The following is an 18681-nucleotide window of genomic DNA, read 5'->3' on the forward strand; positions in this document are numbered from 1 at the left end:
GGCATAATACCCTCTAGGTCCATTCGTGCTGTCAGAAATGGCAAGATGATATATATATATCACATCTTCTTTATCCATTCATCTATTGATGAACACGTCAGTTGCTTTCATGTCTTGCCTATTGTAAATAATGCTGCAATGAACATAAGGGTGCACATCATTTTTTGAATTAGTGTTCTTGTTTTCTTCAGATAAATACCTGGAAATGGAATTGCTGGATTATATGGTAGTTCTATTTTTAATTTTTTGAAGAACCTTCCTACTGTTTTCCATATTACATTCCCACCAACAGTGAATGAGGGAGAAGATGTTTGAAAATCATATATCTGATAAGGCAGGGGTCCCCAACCCTGTTGGGAACCGGGCTGCACAGCAGGAGGTGAGTGACGGGTGAGCGAGCAAAGTTTCAGCTGCTCCCCAGCGCTCCCATTACCACCTGAACTCCACCTCCTGTCAGATCAGCGGCGGCATTAGATTCTCATAGGAGTGCGAACCCTACCGTGAACTGCGCATGCGAGGGATCTAGGTTGCCTGCTTCTTATGAGAATCTAATGCCTGATGATCTGAGGTGGATCTGAGGTGGTGATGCCAGCGCTGGGGAGCGGCTGCAAATACAGATTATCATTAGCAGAGAGGTTTGACGGCACAGAGACCATAATAAATCAATTGCTTGCAGACTCATATCAAAACCTTACCAGTGAGTGGCAAGTGACAAGCTGCATCTGGTGCAGGCTTTAAGTCAGAATCCAACACGTATTTTTAGTCTGCGTGTGGTTCACCCATTACTTTGTTTACCACTTCCATCCGCGCCTCCTTCCCCCACTGTGCACTTGTCTCAGTCAGTTTTGGTAAGCCCACAAGCTAACCCTAGCTAAAAGGAGTAAAAAACAAACGTCACTGAAGAGCTACTTTGAAAAGGGGGAAAGACTGAATGATGAGAGGGCAGAAGACTCTAAGACTGCCAACAAAAGGAAAGCTGCATTTAAAAGAAAATACCAAGAGTCTTACTTAAATTACGGGTTCATTGCAACCGGTGATTCACATTCTCCAAGCCTGGTTTGTATAATATGTGGCGACCTGCTAGCCAATGAAGCCATGAAACCTTCAAAACTGCTTCGTCACATGGAGACCAAGCACTCTGCATTGAAAGACAAGCCTTTGGAGTTTTTCAAAAGAAAAAAATGTGAACACAAAGAACAGAGCAATTATTGAAGGCCACCACTTCATCAGATGTTTCTGCACTGAGAGCATCATTCTTAGTGGCTAACCGCATTGCTAAAGCTAAGAAGCTCTTTGCTATTGGTGAAGAGTTGATCCTGCCTGCTGCTAAGGACATTTGTCGTGAACTTTTAGGAGAGGCTGCAGTTAAAGAGGTGGCACGTGTTCCTCTTTCGGCTAGCACCATAACTGGACGAATTGATGAAATAGCAGAGGATATTGAGGCACAATTGTTAGAGAGGATTAATGAGTCACCGTGGTATGCAGTCCAGGGTGACGAGTCTACTGATGTTGACAACAAGGCAACAATGCTTGCGGTATAAAAATGTGATATGTTTTTCAGGAGGATGTACATGAGGATATGTTATGTGCACTTTTGTTGCTGGCCAACACCACAGCTGCAGAACTATTCAAGTCTTTGAATGATTACATATCAGGAAAACTGAATTGGTCATTTTGCGTCGATATATGCATGGACAGAGCAGCTGTCATGACTGGACGGCTTTCTGGTTTCACTACTCGGGTCAAAGAGGTCGCTTCTGAATGTGGGTTTATGCACTGTGTCACCCATAGAGAAATGCTGCCTAGCCAAAAAATGTCACCTGAACTTAACAACGTTTTGCAGGTTGTGATTAAAATCATCAACCACATTAAAGTACATGCCCTTAACTCACGTCTGTTTGTGCAGCTCTGTGAGGAGATGGACGCAGAGCACACATGTCTTCTCTTATACACAGAAGTGAGATGGCTTCTAAAAGTAGATCACTGGCCAGATTTTTTGAGTTATGAGAGCTGCTCCAGAGATTTCTTTTATAAAAACAGTCACCACTAGCAGCACATTTCAGTGACACAGAATGGGTTGCAAAACTTGCTTATTTGTGTGACATATTCAACCTGCTCAACGAACTCAATCTGTCACTTCAGGGGAGAACGACAACTGTGTTGAAGTCGGCAGATAAAGTGGCTACGTTCAAAGCCAAACTGGAATTATGGGGGTGACGAGTGAACATTGGGATTTTTGACATGTTTCCAGCATTAACAGAGATTTTGAAAGAGACTGAGCCAGGGCCTTCTTTCTCCCAGCTGGTGCATGGTCACCAGTCTCAGCTTTCGAAAGAGTTTGAGCATTACTTCCCAACCACAAAAGACCCCTGAACTGGGAAGAAGTGGATCGCAACCCATTTGTGAATAAGCCAGGTGAATCCACTTCGTCCGTGCTAGAAGAGGCACCTGCTTGAGATCGCAAATGACAGTGGCCTTAAAAGTATGTTTGAGACAACTTCAAATCTCCATATGTTCTGGATTAAAGTCAAGGTGGAATATCCTGAGATGGCCACAAAAGCACTGAAAAGCCTGCTTCCATTTCCAACATTCTATCTCTGTGAAACAAGGGTTATCTGCAGTGACAGCAACCAAGATTACGGAGTAGACAGGACATAAGCAATGCACTTTGGGTGGCACTGTCTCCCATCACCCCCAGATGGGACCATCTAGTTGCAGGAAAAAAATCTCAGGCCTCCCACTGACTCTGCATTATGGTGAGTTGTATAATTATTTCATTATATATTACAATGTAATAGTAATAGAAATAAAGGACATAATAAATGTAATGAGCTTGAATCATCCTGAAACCATCCCTACCCGCCTGCCCTGGGTCTGTGGAAACATTGTCTTCCATGAAACCAGTCCCTGGTGCCAAAAATGTTGGGGACCACTGCGATAAACGGTTAAATCCAAAATATATAGAAAACTCATACAACCTAATATCAAAAACCAAACAATTTGATTAAAAAATGGGCAGAGGACCTGAACAGACAATTTTCCAAAGAAGATATACAGATGGCCAACAGGCACGTGAAAAAAACCTCAGTATCACTAATCATCAGGGAAATGCAAATCAGAACCACAGTGAGACATCACCTCACACTTGTCAGAATGGATATTATCAAAAAGACAAGAAATAACAAGTGTTGGCAACGATATGGAGAAAAAGGAACCCTTGTCTGTCTGTAACATTATGTAATATACATGAGTATTTAATATTTCTTTTCTGATACTTCCATGGGTGAGTCTCGGTTTCACTCATCCAAGTGTTGATTACTGATCTTTGATATGTTTTAGACTCTTTACCCAACATATTGGTTTATTGGATTCAGGCTGCTAAGATCCCCATCCTACCCCTACCCCGCCACCAGTCCCTCAGTTGCTGTGGCCCCAGGGCCCTGGAGTAATACAAGTTATAAAAGGGACTAACTGCCTGGCAAAATTTTAGGAGGTGTTATTGGACCAGGCATGACTGTGGGTGATTTTCACAAATACTCTCCTGCTACCAATTCTCTTCCCAAGACGTTTCCTTAACCATCCAAGCAAACATCATCAGGAGACCCTAGGTAAATTCATTCACAGCTTCAGTCCGTGACCCAAGAAGTTCCTATGTTGTCATGTGGGGAAGAAGGAGAGGTTACTAATTCAGACTTGTTCTGTGGCTGGATTCATTCCAGTAAACTCTGGCCTTAATGTCCCCATCCCAAACCTCTTGGATTTTATACACCTGAAAGGAAAAATACCTGTCCTTCACCTTTCCCACCTTGTTGTTTGAAGGCTATGACAGTATGTAAGATCTGCAGTTAGATTATAAACAAGTGAGTCTTAACTGATGATTCATGGAAAGAAGATAAGGAAGATTATTTGTACACCATCTCTTCCAACAGGAAAGGCGGGAGGTTTGAACTTTTCTTTCCAAATTAACTGATAATTTTATTTTATTGTTAAAGTTCTTGTAGGATTAATGTTCCTCCTCTGCAGGTTTAAAAGTTTACCTTAACTGACTGTAAGTAAGCCCACTGTGGGCAGGAATCATCTGTGATGTCTTTGCCTAAGCCACCATTACTTCTCATTTAGATTACTGCAACAGCCTCCTGAACGGTCTCACTGCTTGTACACCTGCCCCTATAATATATTCTTCACACAGCAGCCAGGTGATTTTTTAAAAACATAATTCATATCATATTACTCCCTTGCTAAAACCATCCAGTGGCTTCCCTTGCCCCTTAGAATAAAATGGAAACTTTACCATGACTTACAAGTTCAATCTCTACATCCCTGTTTCTATTTCTTCTTCCATTCACTTACCAAGGTTTCAGAAATCTGAAGTTCCCACCCAGGGCCTCTGCACTACCTGTTCTGTCTTCCTAGCATGCTCTTTTTTTAAAAAAATTATTTATTTATTTATTTATTTTTGGTTGTGTTGCTGCACGTAGGCCTTCTCTAGTTGTGTTGAGCAGGGACTACTCTTTGTTGCGGTGCGCGGGCTTCTCATTGCAGTGGCTTCTCTGGTTGTGGAACATGGGCTCCAGGCACGAGGGCTTCAGTAGCTGTGGCTCGCGGGCTCTAGAGCGCAGGCTCAGTAGTTGTGGCGCACGGGCTTAGTTGCTCTGCGGCATGTGGGATCTTCCCAGAACAGGGCATGAACCCGTGTCCCCTGCACTGGCAGGCAGATTCTTAACCACCGCGCCACCAGGGAAGTCCTGAGAATGCTCTTTTTTTTTAGACTTTCGTGTAGCTAATTTCTTCTTGCTGTTGAGATCTCAGATTAAATTTCACCTCCTCGTCCAATATCAAACAGCCACTCTCTCATTCTCTCTTACTTCACTTAGTCTTAATTTATCTGAAAAAACACTCATCTCTGTATGATCTTTTTCTTCATTTTCTTCTTTTGCTTTTCTGTCTCCTGTCCCCCTCCTGCCTCCCCTGCTGCCCAGAAGATGTAAGCTGCTTGAGACCAGAGATCTTACCTGTCTTGTTCATGGCTGTATCCTTGCTTAGCATCTAGTACAAAACTTGACATGTAGTGGGTGGTCAACAGATGTTTGCGGATTGAATGGATGAATTGTATAGCATCCCCTCCATTTCCAGATTGGAAGCCAGATTTTCTTTGGGAAGTAAAGGATGTTTTTGCATTGACTATTGTTTGTATAAACTATTGGAAGTGGGACATGAAACTGGGAGCACTGACTTATAGAAGCATTGGTTCCTGGGGTGACTGGCTTTCAGCCTGTCATGCCTGAGTGACACTTATTCCCTCCCAGTGTGGTCAAAGCTTTTGATCTCTGAGTGTGGCTTAGGTCCCATGGACCCAGAAGCAGTTGTAATTAACTGCCTGAGCCTTGAAAGGGTTTTCTGAAGTAACCCAGAGCAACCGAGCTTTGTAAACAGTAGTTAGCTAGAAGAAAAGGTAAAATTGCATGTGTCATCCCATTTTCTATCACATGCATTTTATGGTTCAAAGGGATTATATTAAAATGAATATCCCAACGTTCTCATATGTACCTGCCTTCAAAAGAGCAAAGAAAAAGCTTTTAAGTAAAGTAGGGCTGCAGGCACCCCTCCTTAATTACTCAGGCCAGGGATGTTTGAGGAGCAAAATGACCACGCTAGTGAAAACCATTTCTCACTGTTAACTACGCCCAATGAGACATTCTACAGAAAGTGGTGCATTTACTCTCATCATAGTTTGAGGAGGAGATATTGCCAGCCCTGTTTTGTAGATGAGGGGAAACTGAACCCTAGAGGGCAGTAATACACAGTTAAGTGATTTATTTTTTCATTCATTCATTCATTCAAGATTGATTAGGCATCCACGTGCAGCAGGGGCTGTGCTAGATGCGTATATTCAGTGAGCAAAACAGATGCAGCTCCCCCCTGCCCTCATGGGGCTTGGAGTCCTCGGGAAGGAGGACAGGCATTTGACAAATAAACGTGCAGATAAATATTTAATTATTAGAACAGAGCCAAGGTTGTGAAGAGAAAGGACAGGATGTTAGGAGATAAGAGGAAACCTTCTTCAAATTATGGAGTCAGGAAAGCCTTTCTGAGGAAGTGACATTCAGCTTAGACCACAGAATGAGGAGAAGCTGGGGAAGAAGGGCTCCAGGAGTAGGGGGTGGTGATTAGCCTAGGCCAGGAAGGAGCTCGGAATGATCCAGAGCTGTACAAGGCCACGTGGCTGGATGATGGTGAGTCAAGGGGCAAAGAAGCAATGGCTGGTGGGAGGCCAGACCATGGCGGGGGTACGTGGAAATTTGGATTTTATTCTACAGATAACTGGAAGCCAAGAGAGGGGATGTCTGACACTGTGCTTCCCTAGAAAGCGAAAAAAGAATAGGTCCCCAAACCTCTGAGTGTTCCCTGACACAAGTGAGTTTACACTGGGGTTACCTTGGAGGAATATAATTAATCCTCCTGTTTGTAGAAGACAGTGCCTTCTATCTCCTGGAGTCCACCCAGAATAATTCTGACAGTGCTACCACCAGAGAGTCCTTCTTAACAGCTAAGGATTTTGACTCTTATAAAACTCAAAGGAGATTCACTCATATGACGGAATAATATGCAGCCATTAAAATAATAAAGAAAGGAATTCCCTGGCAGTCCAGTGGTTAAGGCTCCACGCTTCCACTGCAGAGGCCACGGGTTCAATCCCTGGTCGGGGAATTAAGATCCCACATGCTGCAAGGTGCTGCCAAAAAAAACCAAAAAAAAAAAACCCAAGGAATTTAAAGGATGAGCGAAGATGGCATGATTGTATCTGATTACAAAGTAGTATATATTGCATGATCTTATTGTTTTAAATGCTGTTAAAAAACCCATGTTTTGGAAAAATGAAAATCCTGGATGAATGTTTATCAAAATGGTGGCACCTCTGAGTCGTGGGATCCCAAGTACATTTTACTCCCATCCTAAGTTTGAGAGTAGACGCTGCCAACCCTAATTTCTAGATGAGGAAAACAGTTACCCAAAGAAATAAAACATTACTGATACAATTCAAGGTCCCTGTATATTATTCCATTCCCATTACACTCCGTCCCTTCACATTAGGGGTAAACACTACTGTGACTTGGGTGTTTATCATTCTCAGGCATTTCTTGGATTACAGTGAATTTTAATCTCCTTTTTGCACGCTCACATCGTTGAGATTTCCTGCAGCGAACACATATCCTTTCAAGGAAAAAAGAAAACCCAGTAAAAATTACTTTTTTAAACCCAAATGGAGATGATGGAAATCAGGCCTGAAAAAAACAGTCTGTCGAGGAACCTGCAGTCAATGGCTTTCCCCCCTCCTGCTGGGTCCTCTGAACCCTCCCGCCCCAGCTATCCCTCCTGGCCCCTCTCCTGAGATCTGGATAATCATCAGCCAGGAAGGACTCCTTCTCAGGTCCTCTTGCTTCCTAAAAATATCGAAAGGACCGTGTTTGTTGATGCCTGGAGCTGGGGTTGTCAGGCTCCTGATGGAACTGTGTCCTTGATCTCTTGCTACTCCATGGACACCCCTGTTCTTCGGGACAGCACTGACCAAGGGCAAGAAGGAGCAAATGTTCAAGCAGGGAGGAATGTCCTCCAAATGCATTTCCAATACAAAAGCTGAAATCAGAATGAAACTTTACCGTGCATTTTTTACGATGTGTGTCTTAGTCAACTTCTGTATTTGCAAAGGCAACGGGAATCAATATTTAATATGGGCATGGTGAAAGGAGAGGGGAAAGATCCTTTCTCTGCTGTGTTCTTGAATCTTCAATTTCCTTGACATTTCTGCCTTTAATCTCTTAATTATGAGGTAGACATTGTCCTCTTCCATTTCTCTTTGACGTTGGGTAAGAACTGCTTTGTCCTTGGACTCGGATAGACCTGAGCTCTTCCATTTATGTGCCAGGTGACCTTGGGCTTCAGTTTCCTCTTCAGAGAAATGGGGTAATAATACCTACCCTGTGGGGGGGGGGGTGCAATGAAGATTCAGTGAAATAATTAGGTGTAGCAGAAGAAAACAATATATGGAACCCTATGAACCCAGATGGACTGTCGCCAGTCAGCCTCTGAAGGACGAGAATGGGGTGGCTATATCTGTTCTAGGAAGGGTAGAAGAAATCGCTTTCATTAGATAGACTGGTGTGGAAGAGAAGAGGGGGAGTCTGAAAATTTAAAGCTTCTATACAATCTTTTGTGCTGTGTGGAGGCCACACCTTGGCATATTTGACAATGGATTTCAACAGAGAGATTTTTTGTGTTTATGAATATGAAGATAGGTCCAAGACTAAATTGCTCTGCAAAATATAGGAGGGTCTGAGGGTGAAGGAACCCAAGCAAGCAGAGGATGGAGGAGACAGTCTTGCAGCTTCTTATTCAGCAGGTCTGGGGTGAGGACTGGTGAGGGCTATGAAGACATAGTACAGGAGAAGTGTGGCGGAGGGGGATCAGGGAGGAGGGTCTTATTTTAAATGCTGTTTTTAAAAAATAAATTTTATTTTGTTATTATTATTATTTTTTGCCTCATTGGGTCTTCATTGCTGTGCGTAGGCTTCCTCTAGTTGTGGAGAGCAGGGGCTACTCTTCGTTGTGGTGCGCGGGCTTCTCATTGCAGTGACTTCTCTTGATGCGGAGCATGGGCTCTAGGCACCCGGGCTTCAGTAGTTGTGGCACACGGGCTCAGTAGTTGTGGCTCGCAGGCTTAGTTGCTCCATGGCACGTGGGATCTACCTGGACCAGGGCTCGAACCTGTGTCCCCTGCATTGGCAGGCAGATATTTAACCACTGTTCCACCAGGGAAGTCCCAAGCATCTTATTTTAGATCAGGTGTCATGGAGAGCTTTTTGGAGGCGGGGGCATTTTGAACTGTGACCTGGCTGGTAAGGGAGAGTGTTTGTGCACTGACCCAGGGGAAAAGCATTTCAGGGAATAACTGGCAAATGGACCTCGGGAGGAAATGAACTGAAGCCTGGAAGACAGCCTGAGGGTCGAGTGTAGCAGATGAAAGGAGACTGAAAGGAGATACTGTCAGAGAAGCAGCCACGGTGCCCTTTTGTGTAAGTCAGGGAAAGGAGTTGGGTTGTATTCCAAATATGATGGGAAGACATTGGAGGGGATGAGCCTTGATTCAGGTTTCAGCAAGATCACTCAGGATGCTGTCTGAGGAGCAGATGATAACTCAGTGCCTGGCAATAATAGCTGCTGAATAAATAGTAGCTCCTCCAGCAGCTTAATTCCCATCCATCAGGTGTCTTAGAGAAGATTTCTGCATTAGGAGGGAAATTGGCCTGACTACCCTCCAAAGGCTATTTGAAACAAACTATAATTCTATGACTTCTTATGCTAGGACACCTGGGGCCACATGACTCACTCACTAAGACTTTTTGTTTGATTGTGTTTCATTTACTGGAAAAACTGAAAAGACATAGTTTCAAGTATATAGTTTCCAGATTCTTTTATTGATTTTTTTCTCTTTTACTGACTTTTAAATATGGAAGGATGAGGTACATTTTGCAAAGTGCCAATACTTGACCCCATCAGATTGTGATACAATATGACTTTCCTTTTCTTTGAGTATTTAGTCTCCAGGCAACTGGCCCCTCTTTGCTCTCCACTAAAATTTTGTATTTTAAGCAAATTCTGTTATGTTTTCTAGTTACAGAAGGATGACAACCTATTATAGAAAAAATTATAAAATCCAGGCAAGCTCAACTATTATTAAAAATAATGACTGAGATTTATTGAGCACTCACTATGTGCCAGACACGAAGTTTGGCATATACTTGCATTATATCATTTTATTCTCACCGTAACTCCAGGGGGTGGGGACTATTATTATCTCAATTTTAGAGAAGAGAGCACAGTTTGAGTGGGGTCAAGTAGCTTGCTCAGCTGGGCAGCTAGTAGGTGGCGAAAATAAGTTGAACTCAGTTACCTGACCTCAAAACATGAGCTCTTAACCATTCAGCCAGTGTTCCACCACTTGGATGAATCATCATAGGTGTTTGGTACATAGCCTGCCAGGATTTAGTATATAAGCAATATGCATGTGCATAAATATGATTTTGTCCAATTTTATCATTCATCACAAATATCTCATTTCCAACCAAAGGTACGGATATGTGTATGTACATATGTGTGTATGTATATGTGTATGTATGTGTGTGTATGTGTATATATATATAAATATATACATGCACACATATATATGTATATATATACACACACGCAGAATAGGATATAAACACCATGAGATGTGGTCTCATTCCCTCACCCCTCCACCCTCACCATATCCCTAACATTTAGAACAGTGCTTAGAATGAAGCAGACACTCAGTGACTATTTGTTGAATAAACAAGCTAAATAAATATTGGCTCAATCAGCAACTTTTATCTATAAATATGTAAACATTTAAAATACTGGCTCAATCAGCAACTTTTATCTATAAATATGTAAACCTTTAAAATACTGGCTCAATCAGCAACTTTCGTCTATAAATATGTAAACATTTAATAATCCGATCCTTCCCTTGAAGCAAGCTATCACGAACGTCCCTGACATCCACTACTTTAGCAACACCTCGTTTTTAATGCCTCTGTATGGTTATCAACGGACATTTTCAGTTCTTTTTCTTTTATTACCTGTTGGGAGTATCTTGAAACATTCTCTTTCATTGGCCTCAGGAATTCTGCCCTTTCCTGGTTTTCCTGTGATCTCTCTGGCTACTCCAGTATCCTTTGCCTTCGCATCTTCCACCTTCCTCTCCAAGGCATGCTGGCGTTTCCCAGGGCTTGAGTTGGGTCCTTGTCCCTGCTCTCTCTTCACACTTCCTGGGCAAGCCCATCTACATCCTTGTCTTCAATTAGGACCTTCCAGATGCATGCTAGGCACTCCACATCCATTACTTTCTCTCCTTGATTCTTCACATGGTGCTCTGAGGCCGGCACCATCAAACTTGGAAGCATAACGTGCCTGCATGACTTCACAAGTGTCACGCAGCTGGAACACAGAAGTGCTAGGATTTTAAGTCAGATCTGTCTGATCAAAACAGAGGAGCTCCGTCCTCTGTATTCTCTAGAGCACTTAATACAGAACATCTTATACTCCTTAATAACTGCTCGTTGAAGCAGTAAATCCTATGTTTTAATCCTCAAGGACTACTTTTGTGAGCCATTTCTTCTGACTAAAAGGATTCTGTCTTGGATTCTCCAATTTCCACTTCTGCTTTTCCTCACAATTCTTCCTCTTCCTTTTGTTTCTGCTTTTGAATCCTCAAGCCTGACAATTGGAGATTTCCACCCAACTGTAATTGGAGTTTCAGTGGAACTTCAAAGTCTGTCTTATAACTTAGGAGCAGTTAACATCCACTAATTGAGTTGTGGCTGCCTAGAAAGATCCTGAACTTAAGCCGGTCAAATCACTGCACTCCGCTGGATCAAATAACTAAACCAGGGATGGTGGCTTCAGAGAAGCTGCTTGTCACTGCTGATTCAGCACCTACTACATTTGGGGGGTCAGGTGGACATCGAGAGGCTTCAGCAATAGCACTGCTACGCGGCCCCCTTTCCTCTCTCTTCCCACTGTCGGCCCCCCTACGCCCACATGGATGCAACATCCCACCCACAGAGATGGTCCGTGGTGAGGAGGATGACTGTGGAGGCAGGGGCTGGGCGTTGAGGATTCCAGGAACCACATAGAGTTTACACTGCAATGTGTGACAAAGTGAGACACGATGGTCCTCGTGGGATGCCATTAATGCCTTCCTTCAGTTCAAATGGAACTTGCTGGGTGATTCTGAACATTGGGAGAAGCACTACATCCAAGTACATCTTGGGATTAGTGTTGGCAAGGTCTCAAACGAGAACTTAAATATCAGAAAACCCACTATGTACTGAAATAGTCTATTCTGGGCTGTCCAACAGAAACTTCTGTGATGATGGAGATGTTGTATATGTGTGCTGTCTGAGCCATTTTCCACTAGCCACATGTGGCTATGAGTCCCTTGAGATGTGATCAGGGCACACATGTGTAGTTGCCTCAAGGAAAACAAAGGCATAAAAAAGAATACCTGGAAAGTGAGTAGAAGGTTAAAAAAAAAGTGCTAGATAGTGGGGAGGTAACAAGGAAAAGACACTCAGCCTCCTGACCTCATGAAACTCTTGGTCTAAGGGAAATGGCAGATATTAATCAAATTACCATGCAGATAATTAACTACAATCATGATAAATGCAACAAGTAAAAGTTCAGCATGCTGTGAGAGCACATAGTAGGAGTATTTCCCCTAATCTAAGAGGGCTGGTAGCTGTCCCACTGTACGGTACAGGTCTATTCTGTTGCTACATCTCTTTCTCCATCATCTGTCACTCCTATTTATCTCCTTATCCCTCTTCTTTTCTATGATGGACTGGATTTTGTACCCCTAAAATTCACGTGTCGAAGTCCTAACCCTTGATACCTCTGAATGTGACCTTAGTAGGAGATAGAGTCTTTAAAGAGATAACTAACTTAAAACGAGGTCATGAGGGTGGGCCCTAATCCAATATGACTGCTGTTCTTATAAGAGGAGGAGATTAGAACACAGACATGCACAGAGGGAAAGGAGATCATGTAAATACATAAGGAGAAGACAGCCATCCACAAGCCAAGGAGAGAGGCCTTAGAAGAAACAAACCTTGCTTATACCTTGAGCTCCGATTTCTAGTTTTCAGAATTGTGAGAAAATAAATTTCTGTTGTTTAAACCACCCAGTCTGTGGTACTTTATCATGGCATTCTGAGCAGACTAATACAGTTCTCTCTCCATCCTTCCTCCCATCCATCCAACCACCCATCTGTCCTTCCATCCATCCATGCTTCCATCCAGACATCCATTCATTCAACCACCCATCCATCCATCTGTCCATCCATCCATCCACACATTCATCCATTCAACCATCCATCCATCCATCTAGTAATTATGATTTCTTTTTATCACGTCATAAATTTCAAATGCTACTGGAGGATCATGTTATTTTCTTATCTTCAACACAATGTTATTACTAACTTAAAATTGACATTAATAATGATGGTTACTGTTTCTGACCTCCCAGCTTGAGCAAGGCCCTTATTTCTAGGTTAATCTTCCCAACTAGCTCAGACATGTTAAGTAAAATAGTCTAAATCAAAGCCTTGAGTCCATGCCTCTTTGCTTCTTAAAGTATTTGATGTTTTATCTCAAAGAGGCAAGGAGTTTATGTTCCTTCATACTTACTCAATTTCATTCACAAATGCCTCAAACCAGGGGCAGGAGTGATTATACATTGTCTCTTTTGCAATGGGGAAAGAAAATAAATAACCTACCACTTCACAAAACCCTGTTGGCCCCCTATATCTTAAAATACTCTCCCCCTGTAATACTCTGCCACTGTTAGGAAAAGATAGGAAGTGTGAAAAGGAGCATGGCTTTGGAGTCAAATAGAACTAGGTTCAAATTCCAGCTCTACCATTTACTTACTACCTCGTAAGTAGCTAATGCAAGTTACTGAACCTTGTAAATTTTCTTTTTTCTTATCTATGGAATGAAGGTAATGGTATCTATCTTCAAACATACCCATCTGTTGAACAAATATTTTCCAATCGTGAGTGCTGAGTATGTGGCTGGCACTGCACTAGATGGTGGCAGTTGAGCAGGGTCCCCACCCACCCAGAGATGTGGTCTAAAAGAAAAATCAGATGGCAATCAAATAATCATGCCAGTAATTAACTGCACTCATGATAAATGCAACAGAGGAAAAGTATGGTGAATTATAAGAGCACATAGGGCATTTGAAGACATGACAATTATCCTGCGATCCAGAAAATGAGGAAGAGTTGGCCAAGGGACAAGGTTCATGAAGTGCCTCCCACACAGAAGAAGCATCAGACTTGAATGTCCAGGAGGAGCTCGGTGTGGTGGCCAGTGTGGCTGGATCAGTGAAGCTGGGTGGGAGCCGGGGCGGGGAAGGGCCTCCCAGAACACAGCTCCAACAGTGGGTAAGGGTGGACTGATACAGAATCTCAGCCTGGCTTTACGGTTTTGTTTTTATTCAAATTGCAGTGGCAATGATAGCAATGGCAGCAACAGTAATGGCTTTTACCACGGCTATGTAATAGGCTTCTAAGAGCGTTACATATAAAATCTTACGTATTTATCCTCAAGACACCTAGTGAGATGGGCAGTTCTATTATGCTAATTGTAGCGATGAGGAATATGTAGCTTTTGCAGGTTTAGAAACTTCAACGCCACACTACTGGTCAGTTTGGGAGCAGGCACTTGAACTCAGGTCTGTGTGGCTTCGAATCTTAAGCTTTTTACCACTACAGCCTGCCCTCTGCATTCGCAGGTTTTGCGTCTGCAGCTTCAACCAACGGCAGATAGAGAGGGCCGACGGTAGTCATTGTATTGAGCCATTTTATATAAGGGACTTGAGCATCTGTGGATTTTGGTAACCACAGGTGCTCCTGGAACCAATCCCCTGCAGATACCAAGGACAATTGTATTTATACTGCTTCCCACGTAAGGAAGAGTCCCTACTATTACTACTCCTATTTCTATTACTGCTCCTTCTACTTCTCTTCTTCCTCCTCTACCCCCTCCTACCACCTCACTACTATTACTACTAGAGCTACCACTTCTACTACTAATTTTACTTTTACTCTTACTTTTACTATATGTAATGTTAAAGAAAAAATTATTCATGACATTTGTTGAAGACAGTAAGGCAGACTGTATTTAAGAAGGGCCATTGGATTAGGTGTAGGAACACCTGTCACGGGGTCTTGCCGTGCGGGGAGAGTTTGGACTCAACACTGAATACAGCAGGGCGAGTAGAAATTTACTACCGAGCAGCAGAGTGGAGATCAGTGGATGGAACATTACTAAAAGGAAATATCTAGGGTAAGGAGGATTCTGGCTAAACCAGCCTAACAGGATTCTTGCTGAAGTCAGGCCAGGATTTCAGACATTACCTGGGGGATGGTGGAGGATGAGGAATCCAATTAGATATTGAGGGTGATCAGATATGAAAGATGGAGAATTCTCCCTAAACCAACTTAGCAGGATTCTTGCTAAAATCTGACAATTCAGAGACAAACATGGAAGTCCCAAAGTCAGGCCTAACTGAGAAGGAGTTGAATGGAGCCTGAGTAGCGCTGAGTCAATGAGAGAATCTTTGTCACTGCTACATTAACTTCTTCTGAATCTACTATTTTATTATTTCTGCTACATCTACTACTATTTCTCTACTTCCACTACTTTCAATTCTACTATTTCTACCACTTCTATGTATAAGTCTATTTATCATCATCATCATTTTCCCCCCGTGCTTCCAGCAGTTGAAATTTTAGTCACTGACGATGGATATAAACCTGACTTTTGCAGGAAAACTCTAGATGAGACATAAAGCATTCTCAAATTGATATGCGTTAGTATAAACATAAGTAAACAAAATAAAAGGCATTATCTTAACATGTAATCTTGGATTTTCAATACTGAAGTGAGAAGGATGCCTCTTTTGGTTTTGTTTTACGTGGTCTTGCCCTTATTCTCAACACATCTTAATTAGAAGCTGTTATTGTGCAAAGCACCTTATCCCCACGTCTAAAGCGCATGGTATTCTTGGACCTGAAGTTCTGCCTGCCTTACACTTCATTTATCCAGGTGGTTACAAGGTTTTTAAGCCTCATTTCAAAGTCAAGGGTAAAAGCTCTCCATAATTTTTCTTTCTCCAAAAGGCTGTGCAGAGGACAGAGCCTGGGGAGAGGGAAAATGCTACCATAATGTAATTATCTTTACAGTTGGCCGGTCAGAAGGCACCACTGCCCAGATTGAATGATGTAAGAGGAACACTCTCACTTTGATTCATACATATGGTTAGGATATTAAGAAGCAGCAAAATTCCCATTTGGGGTGAGGGAGTGGGGAGCCTGTGATCTAACAGACAGTCTACTACTGGTCCTAGGATGTAGGACTTAAAATACTCTGTGTATATTTTGGGGAAATGTTTTTTTTTAATTTAATTTTTATTAAAAATAGAAATATAAAACATTAAAACACAGCCATATCAATGAAATCAAAGTCTCCCTCCCACCTTGGTCTCCCATTACTCTTCCCACAGACAACCAGTGTTCATGGTTTCTTATGTATTTTTTAATATATTTTCTATGCATTACAAGCATATGTATGTCAGTATATCCCTTTTTTTAACATAAAAGGGATAAAACTAAGCACACTTCTGTATATTGCATTTTTCACTTACTCACTATTTCCAGATAAATAATGCAGATCTCCCTTAATCTCTTTTTTTTCTCAAATAGATGTATACTGTCATCTATAAAATGGGACAGTCTTGACCCACTTTAAAAATTTAACAGCATTCCTGTTGATGAATATTTAGGCTGTTTCCAGTCTTTCTCTTTTATGAACAATATTGCTATAAACCTCTTTGTGCATATATCTTAATGCACAAAGGGGTCCCCAAGCCAGTCGGCCGTGGACCAGTGTCGGATCTCGGCCTGTTAGGAACCAGGAGAAGGTGGTGAGCGGCGGCAAGCGAGCGAAGCTTCCTCACTCCCCATCGCTCACATTGCCGCCTGAACCACCGCTGGCATTACCGTCTGAACCGTCACCCCCCCCACCCCGTCCGTGGAAAAATTGTCCTCCACGAAACCCGTCCCTGGTGCCAAAAAGGTTGGGGACCGCTATCTTAATGCATTTCTGCAAGGATAAATGTAGGGGAAGGTAAATTCCTGGTAGGTCATAGGATTTGTATCTGACAGTTTGTATAGTTGGGGCTAACTTGCCTTCCCAGAGGCTTCCCTGCTTTGCACACTTCGGTCAAGCTCTCCTCAATAACACCGTCTGTTATTAATATCTTTATATTTTCCAGCCTGTGAGGCGAAAATTAGGATCTCATTGTTATTTTAATCTGCATTTCTTTAATTATGAGAGAGGTTAGGGATATTTTCATATGTTAATGAGCCATTCGATTTTTTTGTTTTGTTTTTCCTCCTGTGAACTGCTTGCTTGTGTCCTTTGCTGATTTTTCTACTGGGACCTGGGCCATTTTTTATTTCTTTGAAAGAGCACTGATTCGATGAAAGAAATTGATCCTTCTATCACTGGCAGTACAGAAGTATTTTTCTTTCAGCTTATTATTTTTCTTTTGACTTTATTTATTATGGCTGGGCAGAATCTATTTGTCCTGATTTATTCAAATTTCCATAATTGTTCCTAAAGGACAGCTGGTCCTTTGGATCTTTCACCTAATGTCTTCTTAGTTCTTTGATTCATTCATTCAACAAATATTTATTGAGTTCTTAGTATGTGTCAGGCATCGTTTTAGGTTCTGGAAAGACAAATAAAATAATCACAAACCTTTGTCCTCTAGGGGCTAGTGAGGAAAGTGAGATAGTCAAAAAGGAAGAAAAGTAAAATAAATTGAATGTTCAATGATGATAAATGCTAAGGAGAAAATAAAGCAAGTGAAAGGAATCAAGGTCTCATGGGGTTGGGGGGATAGGTAGGGTGACAGTTACAAATTTTGAATTTTCAAAACCTTATTGTGAAGGTGACGTTTGATTAAAGATGTGAAGGGGACAAGGAAATGAACCACATGACTATCTGGGAGAAAAGCATTCGGCTAGGAAAACAGCAGGTGCAAAGGGAGCATGATAGGAACAGCAAAGTAGTCAGTAGGAATTGAGGTCGGAGATGTACTGGGGAGGAGGGCAGATCATTGGTCGTTGTCATTGTGAGGGCAGGAGGTGGGAGACCAGTGTGGAGGCCACAGTTCTAATCCAGGTAATAAGTGATGGTTGCTTGGACCAAGGTGGTAGCAGGGGAGGGTTGAGAAGAGGTGGGATTCTGGATGTATCGCGGAGGAGGAGCCAGTGGGCTCTAGTGAAGGATGTGTATGGGATATGACAGAAAGCGGGGAGCAGAGGGTGCCTTCAGTTTGGGTCTGAGAAATGGAAGAATGGTGTCAGCATTTACTGAGACCGGGAAGGGAGAGATTTAGAGGCACATGATCAAAAGTCCAGTTTGGGACATGTTAAGTTTTAAATGCCCATTAGGACATCAAGAGCAGAGGTTGAGTAAGCAGTTGAACATATGGTTCTGAAGTTCAGGAGAGAGTTCTAGGCTGGTACTAAAATTTGGGAGTCTTTAGCTTAGAGATACTGTTTAAAGTCATGAGGATGAAAGCACTAGAAAATGAACCTAGATAGAAAATAGAAAAGTGGCAAGAAAACCAGGAGTATGTGGTTTTTTTATGGCCACAGTATGGCCAATAGGCTCTGATACTTAAGGTGAATAAGAGGCAAGCATAGGAAACTGTGTACCAGGCAGAGGGAGCAGCGTGTGCAAAGGCCAGGAGTGAGGAAAAGCATGGTCTAGATCAGGATTGTAAACTGAGGGTTGGCAGGCCTCATCTGGCCCACTAATATCTTTTGTTTGGCTCATCCAGTTTTTTGTTTGTTTTAGTGGAATTAGTTGCCAACATTTGAAAATAGGGAGATTTCACATTTAAAACAAATTCAGAAACCTGTCATCTCTTGAATAATGTGTATTTCACAACACTGGCTCACATTCCCCCAGAGGCAAGGACTGGCCATTGCTAAGTGGCTGCTGCCCACTTCGAAAGCATTATGT

The sequence above is a fragment of the Globicephala melas genome, chromosome 15 (genome assembly GCF_963455315.2).
Source record: "Globicephala melas chromosome 15, mGloMel1.2, whole genome shotgun sequence".
Taxonomy (NCBI): domain Eukaryota; kingdom Metazoa; phylum Chordata; class Mammalia; order Artiodactyla; family Delphinidae; genus Globicephala; species Globicephala melas.